General features: G+C 45.9%; 1 protein-coding gene across 2 annotated transcripts in view; it reads left to right on the top strand.

Moving 5' to 3' along the window:
- The window catches only part of LOC124612264 (irregular chiasm C-roughest protein), a 1,966,673-nt gene that overhangs the window by 787,514 nt on the left and 1,160,108 nt on the right, over nt 1-19,051 (top strand). The gene's annotated exons all lie outside the window — the stretch shown is intronic.

Consider the following 19,051-nt stretch of genomic DNA (forward strand, 5'->3'; position numbering starts at 1 on the left):
ATAGCGGGCACTAATCTCTAAGCTGCCCGATACGGCCTCGGCGTCGCCGCGATAGAATTGGCAACAGTGCTCTGTATCTTCAGCAGTTTAAGAGTGCACTGCCGCCCTCAGATGAAACAGGGACCATAGAGTCGACCAGGCGCAACCGCTAAAAATATCCCCAAATTTTTGTTTCCTTGCGCGTACTGAATGAAGCGGCGCGTTGAACTCCCCTCTGGAAGAAACGTGATTCGGATGCCGTTCTGGTCACACCGATTCAGTTTTTCCTTCGTTTCTCTACGATAATTGATAGGATGGCGGGTTGATTCGTTCGTAATGTTTGCAACTGGTCTAAAAAAATTAAATGTCGTATGGCATTGTTAGCTCGGAAATCCCACGGCGTGGGTTCAGTGGCCATTCGGAAGGGTGTTATTCCTCCGCGCACGTTGGCCGCTTTCCTTGCGGATAAACAGGGTGTTTCCATAAGAGTGTTCAAACATGGTTCAAATGGCTCTGAGCACTATGCGACTTAACTTCTGAGGTCATCAGACGCCTACAACTTAGAACTAATTAAACCTAACTAACCTAAGGACATCACACACATCCATGCCCGAGGCAGGATTCCAGCCTGCGACCGCAGCGGTCACGCGGTTCCAGACTGAAGCGCCTAGAACCGCACGGCCACACCGGCCGGCCAGAGTGTTCAAAAATGTAGCAGGACATAGAGAATGCTTCACTGAACAATATGAGACAGGGAATGTGGGGTCTGTGCGGTTGATCCCGGCGGAGGTTCGAGTCTTCCCTCGGGCATGGGTGTGTGTGTGTTTGTCCTTAGGATAATTTAGGTTAAGTAGTGTGTAAGCTTAGGAACTGATGCCCTTAGCAGTTAAGTCCCATAAGATTTCACACACATTTGAACACTTGGAATGTGGGGTCGGAAAGCCAGCTTAATGAGATATGGGAGTGAACTTTGTCTAGCATTACTGTTTTCCAGCTTATTTAGAACTCACATGGTATTGTGCTGTTGATTTACGTGTGCATTCTTTGTTTTCTTCAAGGGAACAAGGACGATGAGCCTGATTACTAGGACTTTTATGGATATGGTGTCTGTTCTTTCGGACAGACACCATATCCATATAAGTATGTAGTTCTGGCAATACCGGCCATGACCTTCTTCTTCTGTGCTGATGAACACATATTCCCCGAACTCTTACAGCACTTGGTAAGAATGTCTTCCACGAGTAATGAATATGTTGGGATGGGACGCTACGAATGTAGTGTGTGGACATACAAGGTGAGAATGTGGGTCTCGGGGGAGGCGTGCGCGAGATAGTCCCTGCAGTCGCACTATCCTCTGTGCCCTCGGTAGCTCAGATGGATCGCCGGCACGGTAGCCAAAATCAGAACTACTATTTTTTCTCCCAGCGTAAATCACTTCCGCATTAACGAATTAGAATATCTACCAATTTTAGCCGCCATACGATAGTGAAAGCCCACACTGGACCTCTGTGAGTACCTGCAATTCAAATAATAACTAACCGCTTTGTTTCCTGTATGACATAACGACACAGCTCTGTCACAGTTATAGAGCGTACATCAGTAAATCTAACAACAAATTTTTTGCGACACTACGTGCCTAGCCGACGGCGGTGCAGACCAGAGATTACTGGCCGCCAGCGCCTCCCCCTCCACGACTGCAGGGGAGATGCAGCAGTGCGAGGCGTGGAGCGGCGCGGCGGTTTTTAACGTACTAATGCCGGCCCGGCCCCGGAGCCAATCTTTATTAATTATCTCGGCGCCAGTATCCCCGGCGCGAGTCTAATAAATTGATTTACTGCTCGCCACGGACCAGGGCGCTGCCGGCGGCTACTCTGCCCGCAGAAACAACAGCATCACTGCGGGGGGGTTGGCCCGTGGTGCTACATTCACTTAACGGCCCGAGGGGGGACCGGGCAGCCAGCGCTCTGCGACACCACATCAAGCTCCGCGTCACCACATCACTCCTCGTAAAGCAGTGCTCGCATGTGGTTAGGGGCTTGGACAAAACCGTGTGAATGTCAAGCTAGATGCACCACCTTCCTGCATCTTGTTTGCTAACGGAAAATGCTTTAAAGTTGCCGGTCTCCTTGCGAGAACAACGACACTCAAATCTCCTCCAGCGAGTACACTGATGAACCAAAATGTTATGATAATTTCCGACCGCGATTTTTTTTTTACAGTGGGATGATTTTTGTCACGTGACGCGGCAAGGAAAGTATACAGGGTGATCCTTACTAACGTTTAAAAACCTCCAAAGCGACGTAGATGATGGTGAGACAAGTAATTTAAATAAAGGGCACAAGAAGTCACAACTTTAGCACGTGCAGCTCATGGTTCGATTCCTATCTCTCTCTCTCTCTCTCTCTCTCCCTATATATATATATATATATATATAAGTCCATAACTTGTAAACTAATTCACGTAGTTGTCTCGCTTTTGGTGAAAGTGCAGCTTAAAGTCCAGTTTAAAGATATCACTGTAGGTGTTCGAAATGGTCACCATTAACATACACACACAAACGATTCCACCGAACTGCAGTACGAACTACTGACTGCTACGTGTTCAGTTGGATATTTGCACATGAATGTATGATGGATTCTCGAAGTTCATCCAATGTGCGTGGCTTTTGTCGATAAACGACGTCCTTTAGTGTTTCCCACAGGTAAAAGTCCAGAGGAGTTAGGTCTGGGGAACGTGGTGGATACTCCGCAGCACCTCTACAGCCTATCCATCTTCCTGGTAGATTTTCGTCGAGATACGCCCTAACACGATTTTGGTATGTGCTGGGGCACCATCTTGTTGAAAGTAAACTCTTCCGTCTCAATACAAGTCTCGGATGGCAGGTAAAATGGATGCCTGAAGCTTCCGAAGGTACACCTCACCGATAACTGTGCCGTTAAAGAAGAATGGCCCAGTCAAGCCCCGGTAAGACAACCAACACCACACATTTAATCCTGGAAAATTGACGGCTTTGTCTACATGGACGTTCGGATTTTCGGCGGCCCAGTAGATGCAATTGTGGCGATTTACTGTACCATTGAGTTTTAACTGTACCTCATCAGACCACACAATTATCTCTGCAAACTCTTCATCGTTGCGCACAGTGTTAGTAAATCACTCGCAGTACTCCATTCTGCGATCTGGGTCGCCTTCGTTCATTGCGTGTAGCAATCTTGGGATCTAGCACTTCCACTTTGTTGTCTTCCTAATTCGCCGAACACTCAGTCTAATTTCACGGGCACACTGTCTCACAGACTTCTGTGTTGAGCGAGTAAATTGTTGTAACACACGACGGGAGTTAGCTGGACTGGAATCGTTAAACGTGTCGGTGGCTCTGTTTGATACCCATTTCGCCATTGCCGTTGAACCTCAATAATGTATTCGTACTTAAAATACCACTTCAAAACTGACTTCCTTTCATCGAATGTAAGCCTTGCGCCAGCCATGTTTACTCGAGAAACTAGGTACAACTAAGAACAAAACACTGACTATCTGGCGACTGTCATCTGACAAAACAAAACAACGCAATACAACGCTTATGTGGCGATTGCCGGAACTACAAACTATTGCACTACCAAAGATGAGACAACTTCGTCAATTAGTTTGCCAATTATGGACTTTTAAACAGTGGATACATTTTTTTGGAGCCTTCTATATATAGTACAATAAAAACCTACCATTACGATACAAGTAAATGAGTATAAGCTTCCGAATTGCATCGTTACCAGTAAATGACATACCTTTTCTTTACTAAATGATGGCTGTAATCAGAAAAACAAGAGACAAAAGGAAAGAAACACAAAGTAAGAACAGCTTTTAATTGGTCACAGTAAGGATAATAATTCTGCAACTTCTACGTTTACAACAGATCACATTTGCTAAAGGTGTGTGAAAGGTGTGTTAGTTTGTCATTATGCAAGTATTGCATCGCTCAATCACCCCTTCATGCCAATGCCCAACCGCAGCACGTGCGGCGAGATAGATCATCTGGGGATGTTACATGTTCAGCGGCTCTCATTCATTTTTGAGGTATTTTCCAACATTTGCAACCCCATGTGCCTTGTATTACATTACTTGCCTCGGCGTCATTTACATTTTAAACGTTAATACGAATCATCCTGAATAAGTGGAGCATCTCGGAAATCGCGAAGCTGATGCAGGGTTCGCGTGTTACAGTCCACTTTTCGGACCCAATACTACAGCGATTGAGCGTGGTATGAATTCGACTAGGCCATGGTAGATTTCCGGAGGTACCTGCCACCAAATGTCTATGCACAGGACCGTTGATATCCGTAAATTACGGGCCGATGCTTTGTGGATTCGGAGATGGTGACCTATAGTATCCCAAATGTGCTCCATCGAGTTCAGTTCATGCAGCGTTGGTGGGCAAGACAACAATGTGAGCTCACTATCATGCTCCTCAAACCACTGTACCAAGATTGTGGCCTTGTGACACGGACAGTTATCCTGTAGGAGGATACCATCGTCGTGGGGGAAGACATCTAACATGAAGGGATGTCCAGAATACTGTTGACGTAGTCCACGGCGGTCATGGTGCTTTCTATTACTACCACAGATCCCACGGAAGTTGAGGCGAATATCTCCTGTAACACAGTACTGCCCTCATCGGCCTTCGTCAGTGGCATGTTGATGCTTTCGAGCAGCCGTTTGTCTCGATGACGACGGACACGACCATCAACCTGATGTAGCAAGAAACGTGATTCACCTGACCAGCCAACACGTTCCATTGATTCACTGTCCAAATTCGATGATCCTGCGTCCCCCGTAGTCGTAAATGACGATGTCGTTGATTCAACACAAGAACGGTTTGGGTCGTCTGCTACGGAGCTCCGTGTCCAAGAATGTCAGCTGAACTGTGTGCCAGCATCAGCATTGTACTCTGTCGTCAGATCTTCCAAGATTATCGCTTTCGTACTTTGCAGAGTGGACAAGCCTTCGACTTCCTCGTTCAGCGAGGAGGTGTGAACGTTCAACACCTTGTCGCCTACTAGTGGATCCACTGCCCTTCGCTCACTTTTCATAGATACTGAACACAGTAGCCTGCGAACAGTTGACCAGCTTCTCCGTTTCCGAGAGCTCCAGAAACCAAACATCCGTTTCCGTTCTCAAGCACCGGTGTATAACAATCTGCCCTTCGTCAAAGTTGCTTATGTAATTGGATTTCCCCATTTGCGATGCGTATCGTCACTAGAATGATTTCCCATTCGATCCTCCTACTTTTATATACTTTTCTTACCGTCCCAGTTCGCAGGGAGGCACTGATAGTAATTTTTCGGCTCATTAATGCACACTGAGGTGACAACAGTCATGCGATACTTGCTAATACTGTGACGGACCTCCTTTGCCAGGCGTAGTGCAGTGACTCAACGTGGCATGGACTCAACAAGTCGTTGGAAGTCCCCTGCAGAAATATTGAGCCATGCTGCCTCTACAGCCGTCCATAACTGCGAATGTGTTGCCGGTGCTAGATCTGGTCCACGAACTGACCTCTTCATTATGTCCCGTAATTGTTCGCTGGGATTCACATCGAGTGATCTGGGTGGCCAAAACATTCGCTCGAATTGTTCTGAATGATCCTCAAACCAACTGCGAACAATTGTGGCCCAGTGACAGGGCGCATTCTCATCCATAAAAAATTCCATCATTGTCTGGTCTCCCAGTACTCGAACATAACCATTTCCAGTTAATGATCGGCTCAATTGGACCACGGTCCACACCATTATGGAGCCAGTACCATCTTGCACAGTGCATTGTTGACAACTTGGGTCCATGGCATCGTGGGGTCTGCGACATACTTGAGCCCTACGATCAGCTATTACCAACTGAACTCCGGACTCATCTGACCAAGCAACGGTTTTCCAGTAGTCTAGGGTACAACCGATATAATCGCGAGTCCAGAAGAGGCGCTGCAGGCGTCGACGTGATGTTAGCAAGGACATCGATCGTCGGCTGCCATAGCTCATTAACGTCAAATTTCGCCGGACTATGCTAACTGATACGTTCTTCGTACGTTCACTTTGATTTCACACAGTGTTGCTTGTCTGTAAGCACTGCAACTCTACGCAATAACTGCTGCTGTCAATTGGTAAGGGAAGGCCTCCGACCATTGCGTTGCCCATGGTGAGAGGTTATATCTAAAGTGTCGTATTCTCGTCCCATCCTTGACTCTATGGATCGCGGAATATTGAATTCCCCAACGATTTGCGAAACGGAATATTCCGTATGTGTAGCTCCAAATAACAGTCCACGTTCAAGGTCTGCTAATTCCCGTCACGCGGCCATAATCACGTTGGAAACCTTCTCACATTGCAAGGTGCCAGGACATGGGCACTTACACGTTAGCTTACCAACTTTAGTATTAATAATAAAGGGACTGGCAAGGGCATCACATCATAACTACACTCCTGGAAGTGGAAAAAAGAACACATGGACACCGGTGTGTCAGACCCACCATACTTGCTCCGGACACTGCGAGAGGGCTGTACAAGCAATGATCACACGCACGGCACAGCGGACACACCAGGAACCGCGGTGTTGGCTGTCGAATGGCGTTAGCTGCGCAGCATTTGTGCACCGCCGCCGTCAGTGTCAGCCAGTTTGCCGTGGCATACGGAGCTCCATCGCAGTCTTTAACACTTGTAGCATGCCGCGACAGCGTGGACGTGAACCGTATGTGCAGTTGACGGACTTTGAGCGAGGGCGTATAGTGGGCATGCGGGAGGCCGGGTGGACGCACCGCCGAATTGCTCAACACGTGGGGCGTGAGGTCTCCACAGTACATCGATGTTGTCGTCAGTGGTCGGCGGAAGGTGCACGTGCCCGTCGACCTGGGACCGGACCGCAGCGACGCACGGATGCACGCCAAGACCGTAGGATCCTACGCAGTGCCGTAGGGGACCGCACCGCCACTTCCAAGCAAATTAGGGACACTGTTGCTCCTGGGGTATCGGCGAGGACCATTCGCAACGGTCTCCATGAAGCTGGGCTACGGTCCCGCACACCGTTAGGCCGTCTTCCGCTCACGCCCCAACATCGTGCAGCCCGCCTCCAGTGGTGTCGCGACAGGCGTGAATGGAGGGACGAATGGAGACGTGTCGTCTTCAGCGATGAGAGTCGCTTCTGCCTTGGTGCCAATGATGGTCGTATGCGTGTTTGGCGCCGTGCAGGTGAGCGCCACAATCAGGACTGCATACGACCGAGGCACACAGGGCCAACACCCGGCATCATGGTGTGGGGAGCGATCTCCTACACTGGCCGTACACCACTGGTGATCGTCGAGGGGACACTGAATAGTGCACGGTACATCCAAACCGTCATCGAACCCATCGTTCTACCATTCCTAGACCGGCAAGGGAACTTGCTGTTCCAACAGGACAATGCACGTCCGCATGTATCCCGTGCCACCCAACGTGCTCTAGAAGGTGTAAGTCAACTACCCTGGCCAGCAAGATCTCCGGATCTGTCCCCCATTGAGCATGTTTGGGACTGGATGAAGTGTCGTCTCACGCGGTCTGCACGTCCAACTGAGGCGCCAGGTGGAAATAGCATGGCAAGCCGTTCCACAGGACTACATCCAGCATCTCTACGATCGTCTCCATGGGAGAATAGCAGCCTGCATTGCTGCGAAAGGTGGATATACACTGTACTAGTGCCGACATTGTGCATGCTCTGTTGCCTGTGTCTATGTGCCTGTGGTTCTGTCAGTGCGATCATGTGATCTATCTGACCCCAGGAATGTGTCAATAAAGTTTCCCCTTCCTGGGACAATGAATTCACGGTGTTCTTATTTCAATTTCCAGGAGTGTATATTGAATTATGATAAATATGAGGCACTCTCGAGCAGTATTCCCTGCATGTCTGCATGTGTGAGCCACAACTTAAAACGTTGGTGAAAAGTATCGGAAGTTGAGAATTATGGTACATGAGTCTGCAGCTACCCGTAGCTCGCCGGGCCACCGTGGGCGTCAGGTAGCGCTCACCGGAAACGCGGGACAACACGGAGCTTTTGGGGATAGCCCGGCATCCGGGGCAACCTGTGCTGGGCAACACGTGGCGAAGACGGGAATTTCGTTTTCCTAGGAGTGTTATGACCTACTCGATCATTGGGTAGATCTCAGTGGAGGGATTTCGGCGATGATAGAGCGTTCGACATTGGCCGAAACTGAGTATCCTTCCGCCGCCTTTTCGTACGCGTGGGAGACGAGAGAATTGTGAAGGGACTTCGCATTCAGCCATCGAGCGGTACGGACTTGGAGACGGCGTCTTGGCCATCGTCTTCGAAGGGAGAAATACGGTCTGTATCGCAGCATTGCACCAACGCGTGTTCCGTGCAGAGTTCTGCGGTTAGAGCTCTTTGTGTGCTCAGAAACGAGATTTTCACCAACGCCCAACCACTTCCAACAACTTACCTAATATTCTCGATCTAGAAGTTATCCTTGCGAGGTGCCGAGTATTTATCAACGCAGCTGCCGGTAATAAGGGCGCGTAAGTGCAAATTGTTAATGTGCCATTCTCAGGAGTGTGCGAGTGGACAAAGAGATTCACATTTTTTTTTTTTTTTTTTTTGTAAATTTTGTCAGTTGTGGGGAATATCAAATTAAAATGCCAGTATTACGATCGAATTATGGTCTTCATTGTAGCTAGCATTTACCCTGTCCAAGTAAACTTTACATGTACTCTAGTCGCTGCACAGCTTGCCCAGACGGGAAGGAAAGAAGGTTTGCAGTCTTCTATGTCAGCGACGGACTGATAAGCTTACAACATGAATCACCAGAATACAACGATTTCGCCAATGCAGTACCCTATTATACCTTGTATACGCCATACTTTCGCCATCTCTATCGGCATACCACTATCCCACTATTTATGTCACCCCAGTGTATATTCCAGAAGATACAGAACGCTTAACATTCTTAGGGTCATGGGAGTTCTCCATATCTTTGTAATTACGGAGTTCGAACCTCCCCTTTAGGTCTCCACATAGTATCACTTATTAAGAGGTCATGTAAGACACGTTGCAATAACTGTAGCTTGAGTGTATCCTTTCGCTGAGGTGCTGTTGACGATGTGGAACTGACTGCGGGTGGGTGAGGAACGCACCCCCCACCCACTCCAGGGTCAGGGGCGGTGATTAGTCAGCCCTGACAGGTGTCTCGGCTCGGCGCCGCACGGCTCATTGAGGTGATGGCGTTCCGCCGCGGAGCGCTAATTATCGCCTGCTGGAATGCCGTTATCAGAGAGCGGCCGCATTGTCCTCCGGGCGCACGCTGGCCCTTTGTGCCGACTCTCCGGGCCGTCTTCATTGGTGGCTGCCACCCCATCCGTCACCTCAACAGCTGGCCGCTGTCAGCGCCACTCTTTGATCAGGACGGTTGTCGCTCCCGATGACCCAACTTCCGCGTACACTCAGAAACATTTTTCATGTGTTTTTACTATCATAACTTGCCTCTCCTACAATTCAACGTTACTGTGGTCAAACTGAGAGCGCCCACATGCCTTGCTCATACTGTGGCATCACGCAGACAGGCCCGCAAGATGAGTGGTCTACGAAGCGAGTGGATTTATTCTTATTTATCGAGTAACATCAATGACTGATTATGAGCTCTAGTACCCACAATTAAGCTGCAATTTATTCTCCTGTTTGAATATTACGCAACGGAAAAGGATAACGCACTTCTGACTATTAGTAATTTACACAACTCTGATTGTTCACTACGTTCTGGCAATACCACATTTTCTTTCTTACCCAACGGCTTTAAGCAACACATGGCCACCGCACTGAACATGAATGGCGCACACATTATAAATTCTGGGTCTCATGACTACACACTATTCGAAGAATAAGGCCACCAATCTTTTTCTTTTCACTATCTTTTTTATTCCGATAAATTCTATTACGAATCAAAGATAACCTAAACACACCATTACATTTAATACAACAATTACACATGAGAAACTCCGCCCAGTGCACATGGCTTTACATTGGTGATTCTCTATCTTATGGTCTCGTAATTATCTAACAGTGCACTTTCTGTATAGGATGGTGGATCTTTTGCTATCTCACACATCGACTGTCACACCCATCATCACGAAAATTTCCTCCAGACCGAGCGGTACAAAAAGGAACATGCATAACCCACTGCCTCTGAACCTATCTTGCTACTCTCCCATGCAAACCACACATACTTAAATTACATGAAATACATCACACTAGCAACACAGAATGCATCACAAAGAATAGTCACAACGTTAGAATCACTTCACTTTCAGCTTTCCCACTTCAATTAGTATTCATACAAGTTTCACACGACACTGCCCCACTACGTAACTTTTCTTTCCTACTACGAACTCTGGAGGATATACGCACGTCTTACTGTGCAATGCAAGCCAAGTGGCGTTGCTGGATAGACGGCTGACTCACCTTGCTTCTCTCTCAGAGTATTAGAGTTTGAATCTAGCATCACACGGAAACATAACACCCAAAGTAATTCAGCTTAACTTTAGCACTCAGAAGTATTTCAACTTAGTACTAGCACTCGCAATTATTTCAACTTATTGCTACACGTGGTTTCATTGTCACCGTTGGTCACTTCCGAAGATTACTACAATCCTCTTAATATTACCTGCCTGACATTTAATTCCCCCTCCAAAAGTTCCTGAAATAGAGAAATAATTATTCCAAACTACTCTTAAGTATTTCACACGTATACCATTGTCTCCACTCTTTTGTCTTTACGCAGCACACCTAAGACAGGTCTTACCAACGCAAGATCCAGCACCAGAGTGCTGAAACATGGCCGTTCTACAGGTCATCTCGCACCTCCACTGAGGTGGGGGAGCACCATGCTACCATATTGGTCAGCCACATTTCAGGCGCTCAAAGCTCAGGTAAATTTCATCTCTTTGCTTCCACCAAAGGTGACCAAAGGACCGCCTCAGAGATGATCATATATTGCACATTTACTATCTGCGGTTAGCAGACGACCATACATACATTCATTTCACAGATCTCACCAAATTTGATGTAGGGATTTATTTTGTGGGAGTGCACATGTGATGAATTAAATAAATAAATAAATTGTCCTTCTTTCCTACACTGGTATCCGGCTTCGGTGTATTAAGTGAAATTGAGTTATTATTACAAAAAATATGTTGTTCTGACAAGAATAACGAAGAATGTTGTTCCTATTTTCAATTTCGGGCTGTACTGTACCCTTTCAAAACACACATTTATAGCATTACTGCATCCACATCTACACGATTACTCTGCAATTCATAATGAAGTGCTGGCATAGGATTCATTGAACCGCCTTCAAGCTATTTCTCTACCGTTCCACTCTCGAGCAGCGCGCATTTCTGCCTATGTAGGTGGGCGCAAACGAAATGTTTTCGCATTCCAAGAGGGAAGTCGGTCGATCATTGAAATATCATGAGAAGATCCTGCAGCAACGAAGAACTCTTCTTTTTTTCTTTTTAATGGTTGCCGCCCGAATTCGCGTATCATTTCCACGACTCTCTCTCGCCTACTTCATGGTAATACAAAACTAGTCGCCAGTCTTTGAAAGTTTTCGATGTCCTCAGGCAATCTTATCTGATGCGGATCCCGTAACGCATAGCAGTACTCCAGAGGAGGGCTGACAAGAGTAGTGTAGGCAATCTCTGAACTAAATGTCGTGTGACGAAGGTCTCCCGTCGGGTAGACCATTCGCCTTGTGCAAGTCTTTCGAATTGACGCCACTTCGGTGACTTGCGCGACGATTGGTATGAAATGATGATGAATAGGACATCACAACACCCAGTCCCTGAGTGGAGAAAATCTCCGGCCCAGCCGGGAATCGAACCCGGGCCTTAGGATTGACATTCTGTCGCGCTGACCACTCAGCTACCGGGGGTGGACATCTCTATACTAAACCTGTCACATTTTCGAATTTTCCTGCCAATAACTAGCAGTCTTGATTCGCTCCCCCCCCCCCCCCCCTCCACCAAAAAAAAAAAGAAATTGCCGACCGGTGTGGCCGAGCGTGACCGCTACGGTCGCAGTTTCGAATCCTGCCTCGGGCATGGATGTGTGTGATGTCCTTAGGTTAGTTAGGTTTAAGTAGTTCTAAGTTCTAGGGGACTGACGACCTCACATTTTAAGTCCCATAGTGCTCAGAGCCATTTTTTGAGGCAAAAAATTATCTGTGTAATGGTTGATTCGAAACTGAAGCCCCGCAATATTTAGTTGAATTGACAGCTTTTAAATTTCTGTGATTGATCGTTTAACCAAAACTTTAGCCTATTTCTTCTCGTACTCTTGTGGATCACTTCACATTTTTCATTGCTTTCCGGGCCGTACAGTTATCTTGTCTGCCCGCATCTCGTGGTCGTGCGGTAGCGTTCTCGCTTCCCACGCCCGGGTTCCCGGGTTCGATTCCCGGCGGGGTCAGGGATTTTCTCTGCCTCGTGATGGCTAGGTGTTGTGTGCTGTCCTTAGGTTAGTTATGTTTAAGTAGTTCTAAGTTCTAGGGGACTGATGACCATAGCTGTTAAGTCCCATAGTGCTCAGAGCCATTTGAACCATTTAGTTATCTTGTCTAAATGATCTTGCAATTGTTTTTGACCATCTGATGACTTCACGAACGGTAAATGTCAGCATCTACCTATCAACAGTCTAAGATCTAACAATCTAAGAACACGTCTCAGATTGTCACCTAAATCGTTTATGTAGATCAGACACAGCAGAGGCTTATGATAGATCCTTGGGCAATGCCAGTTGTTACTTCTGCTCCACGACTCTCCGTCAATTGCTGTGGACGGTGACCTTTGTGATAGGAAATAATAAATCCAGTCGCACAGCTGAGACGATACTCCGTGGGCACGCAATTTGACTAGAAGTTGCTTGTGGTGAACGGTGTCACAAACTTCCCTATAATCTGCATATATGAAATCAGTTCAACATCCCCTGTTGACGGCACTCATTACTTGTGAGAATAAAGAGTTGGTTGTGTTTCACAAGAACGACATTTTCTGCATCCGATTTCGGTATTTCTTAATAAATAGTTTTCTCCGGGTTTATTAACAATGTTTGAACACAGTATTCGTTTCAGATCTTAGAGCAAGTGGATTTAGAGAGACCTCTTGACAACGTTGACTTTAAAATTCTGGCGGTAGCATCGACAAAATTACAGAAAGCGAAAAGTTATCTACAACTCACACAGAAAACAGACTGCTATTACAAAGTCGATGGATGTAACCTGGTATCAGTAACTGAGAATGGAGCAACACAATGTTTGTAGTCTCTCGGCGATTTTATTCAGTCTCTACAATCAGCGAGCATTACAGGAGGCCAAATAGTAAATTACAAACGGGATTTAAGTTCAGGAAGAAGAAATTAAAACTTTAAGGTTCCCCGAAGACATTGTAATTTTGTCAGAGACGATGAAGGACTTTGAAAAGCAGTTGATCTGAGGCATAGTAGTGTCTTTACAGTCTTGATAAGATTCCTCGGATGATGAATCTATTTTGTGGCAACCATCTCTTGAGCGGAGGAGGCGATTTTCGAGGTGAAGTTTTTTTATGAACAGCCAAAATACAGACCTGTCTAACCAAGCCTCAGCCAAGTAATTTATCGCGAGGGAAAATGTGTTGCACTGAAGGGTGAACGAGGTGGTCCAATAGCAACACCAAGTTTCATAGCTACAGCTTTTTCTTTTTTCTTCTGGGTGATAATTAAAACTGTGTGATTAATGCTCGAGTGTTTGGAATCCCCACAACATCACATTAAAGGAAGACATCGAAACCGTGCGGAGGTGTGCTGCTAGATTTGTTACTGTTGCGTGTCAAGGGAAGGATCGATCAGCTTTGTTGGGAGTCACTGGGGAAAGAACGAGATCGTTTGGTGAAATGCCTAGGAGGAAGTTTAGGGAAACAGCATTTGCGACAGACTACTGACTTCTCTTGCCTCCATCGTTCATCTCGCGTAAGGACCATAAGCATGAAATAAAGGATATTAGGGCCCATACTAAGACATACAGGTAATAATTTGCGATTGGAACAAAGAAGGCAATGACTAGAAACGGTATAATGTAAGCTACTCGTGCACTGTACAGTGTCCTGATGAGTACAGTAATTTTCATCTTATATTTTCATCATCATCATTTCTCCTTGTTACACTTTTTTTCAATTTTCCACTCTCTTGTCATGTATTAAATACTGTTTCTTATTCAAAGCATTCCTACAGCCGCCATCGTTGTATTCACAGCCCACTATAAACCGTGGACTGCATTTCTCCCTTGCTGAATTGAAATGTGTATGAAGCAATATATCTAGCGATCTGGATTTGTAGTAATGAGAGGGAATTAATTATGGTAGCACCTGACAATGCCTTTGGTGTTTTATTACGCTTACGTTAACAGAAACATATGCAAAAGTAGCGGTACTGACTAAAACGATGTGGATAACTTTGAAGAGATCTGAAAGTCGTGCTATAACGATAATAAGATGTACATAAATTATTAAATTACATGGAGGAGAAACAAAAAACTTGCTCTGTTCCTTGTGAGAAATGGACATGAACAGTTATTATAAATTTGGTCGAGAGCATTTGCCGTTAGATAAACTAGCAATACAGCAACAGCAAACCTGAACATTTCAGATTTTGACTTTCTAGAAATTATTATGTTTTAAATTTAATAGGATTCTGTGGTATTTGCAGTATCTTGCCTTCATATATTCTTTTGTTTGCACTTTATAATTTATCAGTAGTGCTGGGAAGCAATTTTCATTCGAACTAAATGTGAAACAAAGAGAGATAAGGGTTTTAAAAATTTATGTCACTATGTGTTCAATATTTTTTTAGTGATGTGGATTTACAGTGTCTTTCCGTTTTTATTTTCAGGTGAGCTCAGACGACTAGACATTTCCGGCCTGAATGAAGGGTAAGCGAAATAAGTTTAAAAAATTCGATGACTTGCTTTACCACTGGTAGAATGAATTAGGACTCCTTTTCTTTCGTTGATATCGAAAGCTTTGCTTTATTGGTTGCGGCCTCCAAGAGAACATATCTTAGTGCAACTGCTGAAATATCGGAAAATACTGTACCATCTGAACCCTTTGATCTCCACGTTCTTTAAGTTGAACAAAATCTAAATAATGTTCGTAATGATTGGCTAAATGCTTTCGCTTTCGTTATCTTACACAAGTATCAGTGTTTTTGTTTATTTCACTGCTACAATAGCAATAGTAATAGTACTTGTCATGTAGCAGTTTACAAGGAAATCCAGTTTTTTACATATGACAAATATGACAACATCCTACCGCTAAAATACGTTTGCAGCTCTACGCGACTCGTAAATACCGACAGATGTTATCAATAGCTTTAATTCGGCATAAGTAATTAAATCCATATCGACACCTTCCTATATTTCACATTATTCCAGGCAATAAAAAATTTAGTTACTGCCGAGCTCCATTAAAGCTCGATGACACGAAAGTATTCATTTTATATTTTACGGAAAGCCACCCCGTGATTACCGTTTCCGGTGAAAATAAACGAAACAAAATAAATGTCAGCAAGAGGTAACTTTTATTTCATATATTATATTCGTGTATGTCACTGTCATGCTAATAAAATCCTTTTTGTACATATTGTTACAGGGATTTTAATTATTTAAAGAACAAAATTTTTTTCTCCGATATTTATTCATCTATTGACTGTTCCATCACGCAGCTTAAGAGTCTTATATGTTACGTTTCCAAATTTTTTAAATATTCAGTGTAACTGAGTTGCTATAGCCGGTAGAAATCAGTTGTTGTTTTTGTTGTTGTTGTTTGTTGTCTGCGGTGATAAGACTGACTTGATACAGCTCTCCACGCCAGTACACCGTGTGCGAGTCTCCTCAATTCTGCATAATTACTGGGTCTCCCATGCACTTGTACTTGCATATACAGAGTGTTTCCATAAGAGTGTGCAAAAATTCAACAGGACGTAGAGAATGCTCCAATGGACATTTTGAGGTAGGAACTTGGGGCCGGAGAAGCCATCTTAAGAAGATATGGAGGTACACTTGTCTACCGCTTTGTCTAGCAAAACTGCTTTCCAGCTTATTTACATCTAACATGCATACAAGTTTGCACGTACTGTGCTGTTGATTTACATGTGCATTGTTTTATGTCCCTCAAGGAAACAGAACGATGAGCCTGATTAAAAAAGTTCAAATGGCTCTGAGCACTATGGGACTTAACTTCTGTGGTCATCAGTCCCCTAGAACTTAGAACTACTCAAACCTAACTAACCTAAGGACATCACACACATCCATGCCCGAGGCAGGATTCGAACCTGCGACCGTAGCAGTCGCGCGGTTCCGGACTGAGCGCCTTAACCGCGAGACCATCGCGGCTGGCTGAGCCTGATTACTAGGAAGTCATGATACAGGCTTTGTTTACTTTACATGTCCGTAAGGTGTATCTGTTTTATCGTATTCACATTGTCCCATGATAGAACGTGCTGTGAATCAACGACAGACCCATTCATTTCTCAGTGCTATTCAGCACGTACAGTACTGTAGGATGGACCAGTACCGGTACAGTTTCGCAGTACTCACTGATGTCCACCTTATGTATGGGGAAGCACATTGCAATGCTGTCACTGCTGAAAGGCTGTACAGGGTTTTCCCAACAGGCGTCCGCCTCCTTAGCTGGGTGCTAACGTGCTCGCCTCCCGTGCAAGGGGGCCCGGGTTCGATTCCCGGTCGGGTTGGAGATTTTCTCCGCTCGTGGACTGGATGTTGTGTTATCCTAATCATCCTTTCATCCTCATCACCGGTGCGCAAGTCGCCCAATGTGGCGTCGAATCAAATAAGACTTGCACTTGGCGGCCGAACTTACCCGTGCTGGGCATCCCGGCCAACGATGCCCTACGCTCATTTCCATTTTTCCTAACAGGCATTATTCATTGTGTAAGTGATGGCATTTGCAGTTAACTGTAACCAGTGTAAATAAAGCCTCCCGGTTAGCCGTGCGGTCTAACGCACGGCTTTCCGGCTTAGGAAGGAGCGCCTGGTCTCCGGCACGAATCCGCCCGGTCAAGGTCTGGTGAGCCGACAATCTGTGGATGTATTTTAGGCGGTTTTCCATCTGCATCGGCGAATGCGGGTTGGTTCTCCTTATACCGCCTCAGATACAGTATGTCGGCGATTGCTGCGCAAACAAGTTCTCCACGTACGCGTACACCACCATTACTCTACCACGCAAACATAGGGGTTACACTCGTCTGGTATGAGACGTCCACCGGGAGCCGAACCGCACAATAACCCTAAAGAGTGGTTCGGTGTGGGGCGGCGGAGGGGTGAAGTGGACTGCAGTAGTCGTCGTGGGGTTGTGGACCACTGCGGCTGCGGCGGGGACGGAGCCTCTCCGTCGTTTCTAGGCCCCCGGTTAACATACAATACAATGTAAATAAAAAGGTACACAGTAATATAATTTTATTGCTATTATCTTCTTAAGGTGGCTTCTTCGACCCCAGCTCACCTACCTCAAATTGTTCAGTTGCAGCATCCTTTATGTCCTGTTAAAATTTTCTAAGCTCTTACGGAAACACCCGGTATAGTCAGGTCTTCCTCTCGTTGCGCAGTTTTTACCACTCACATTTCCTCCCATTACCAAACTGCCTATTCCTTGGTGCCTCAGGATGGCTCTGGCTCTGAGCACTATGGGACTTAACATCTGTGGTCAACAGTCCCCTAGAACTTAGAACTACTTAAACCTACCTAACCTACGGACATCACACACATCCATGCCCGAGGCAGGATTCGAACCTGCGACCGTAGCAGTCGCGCGGTTCCGGACTGAGCGCCTAGAACCGCTAGACCACCGCGGCCGGCTCCTCAGGATGCATCATGTCGGTCGAGCCCTTTCTTTAATTGCCTTGTGCCGTAAATTTCTTTTCTGACGACTAGACTCAGTACCTCTTCCGTAGCTTTCCGATCAACACATCAACTCATCAGCATACTTCTGTATAAGCACTTTTCAAACAACTGTAATCTCTTCTCTTCCTTTCTGCACTGTTTATAACCCACATTGGTCTTCCGTATAAAGCCACAGACCAATAATTTCAAGAAAACTTCCAGACTCTTACTTTGTTATTGGATGTTAATACATTTGTCCTTCACCTAAATGAGTTTCTTGCTGTATTGTTCTTCGTTTGATACACTCTCTACTGTTGCCGACGTCATTTATTTTGGAGGCCAAAGAACGAAGCTCATGAACTGCTTTTTGTGCTACATTTGTTAATCTAATCGACTAAGGATCGCCTGATTTAATAGGACTACGCTCCACTTGCCTTCTTTTACTATTGTTGTTGTTCATCTTAAAACCCATTTTCAAGACATTTTCCAATATGTTTAACTGATCTGCAAACTATTGTCGTGCATGTCGAGTGGTTACAGCTTGGAAGGCGTAGTTTATGTTTCACATAATGACAAACCACTTTTCCGAATGTTCATAGCGAGTTCAACTCAAAATGGTTCAAATGGCTCTGAGCACCATGGGACTCAACTGCTGTGGTCATCAGTCCCCTAGAACTTAGAACTACTTAAACCTAACTAACCTAAGAACATCACACACATCCATGCCCGAGGCAGGATTCGAACCTGCGACCGTAGCAGTCGCACGGTTCCTGACTGCGCGCCTAGAACCGCGAGACCGCCGCGGCCAGCGAGTTCAACTCCGCAGCTGTAAAGATGATGACAAAAGTGTAGGTAAAATCAGTGGCCCAAGCGCGTGACCGGACTATTAGCCCTACAGCAGCTAGGGTGCAGCCCTTCTATCTGCCGTGGCACTTGGATGGGGATGGTGTGGCGAATCCTTCGCCCAGGTCGCCTTTAGGCCCTGGACAACCGCCCCGGTACTCATTCTGACGGCAAGCTAAGTCGGTCTGGAGCCTTTCTGGAGGGACTGAAACGAGCAAAAATTCCCATTCCCATTCGGGATTCAGCCCAGGACCTCCAGGGCCGTAGTCTAGTATTCTACTCTC

This window comes from Schistocerca americana, chromosome 4 (genome assembly GCF_021461395.2).
Source record: "Schistocerca americana isolate TAMUIC-IGC-003095 chromosome 4, iqSchAmer2.1, whole genome shotgun sequence".
Lineage (NCBI taxonomy): Eukaryota > Metazoa > Arthropoda > Insecta > Orthoptera > Acrididae > Schistocerca > Schistocerca americana.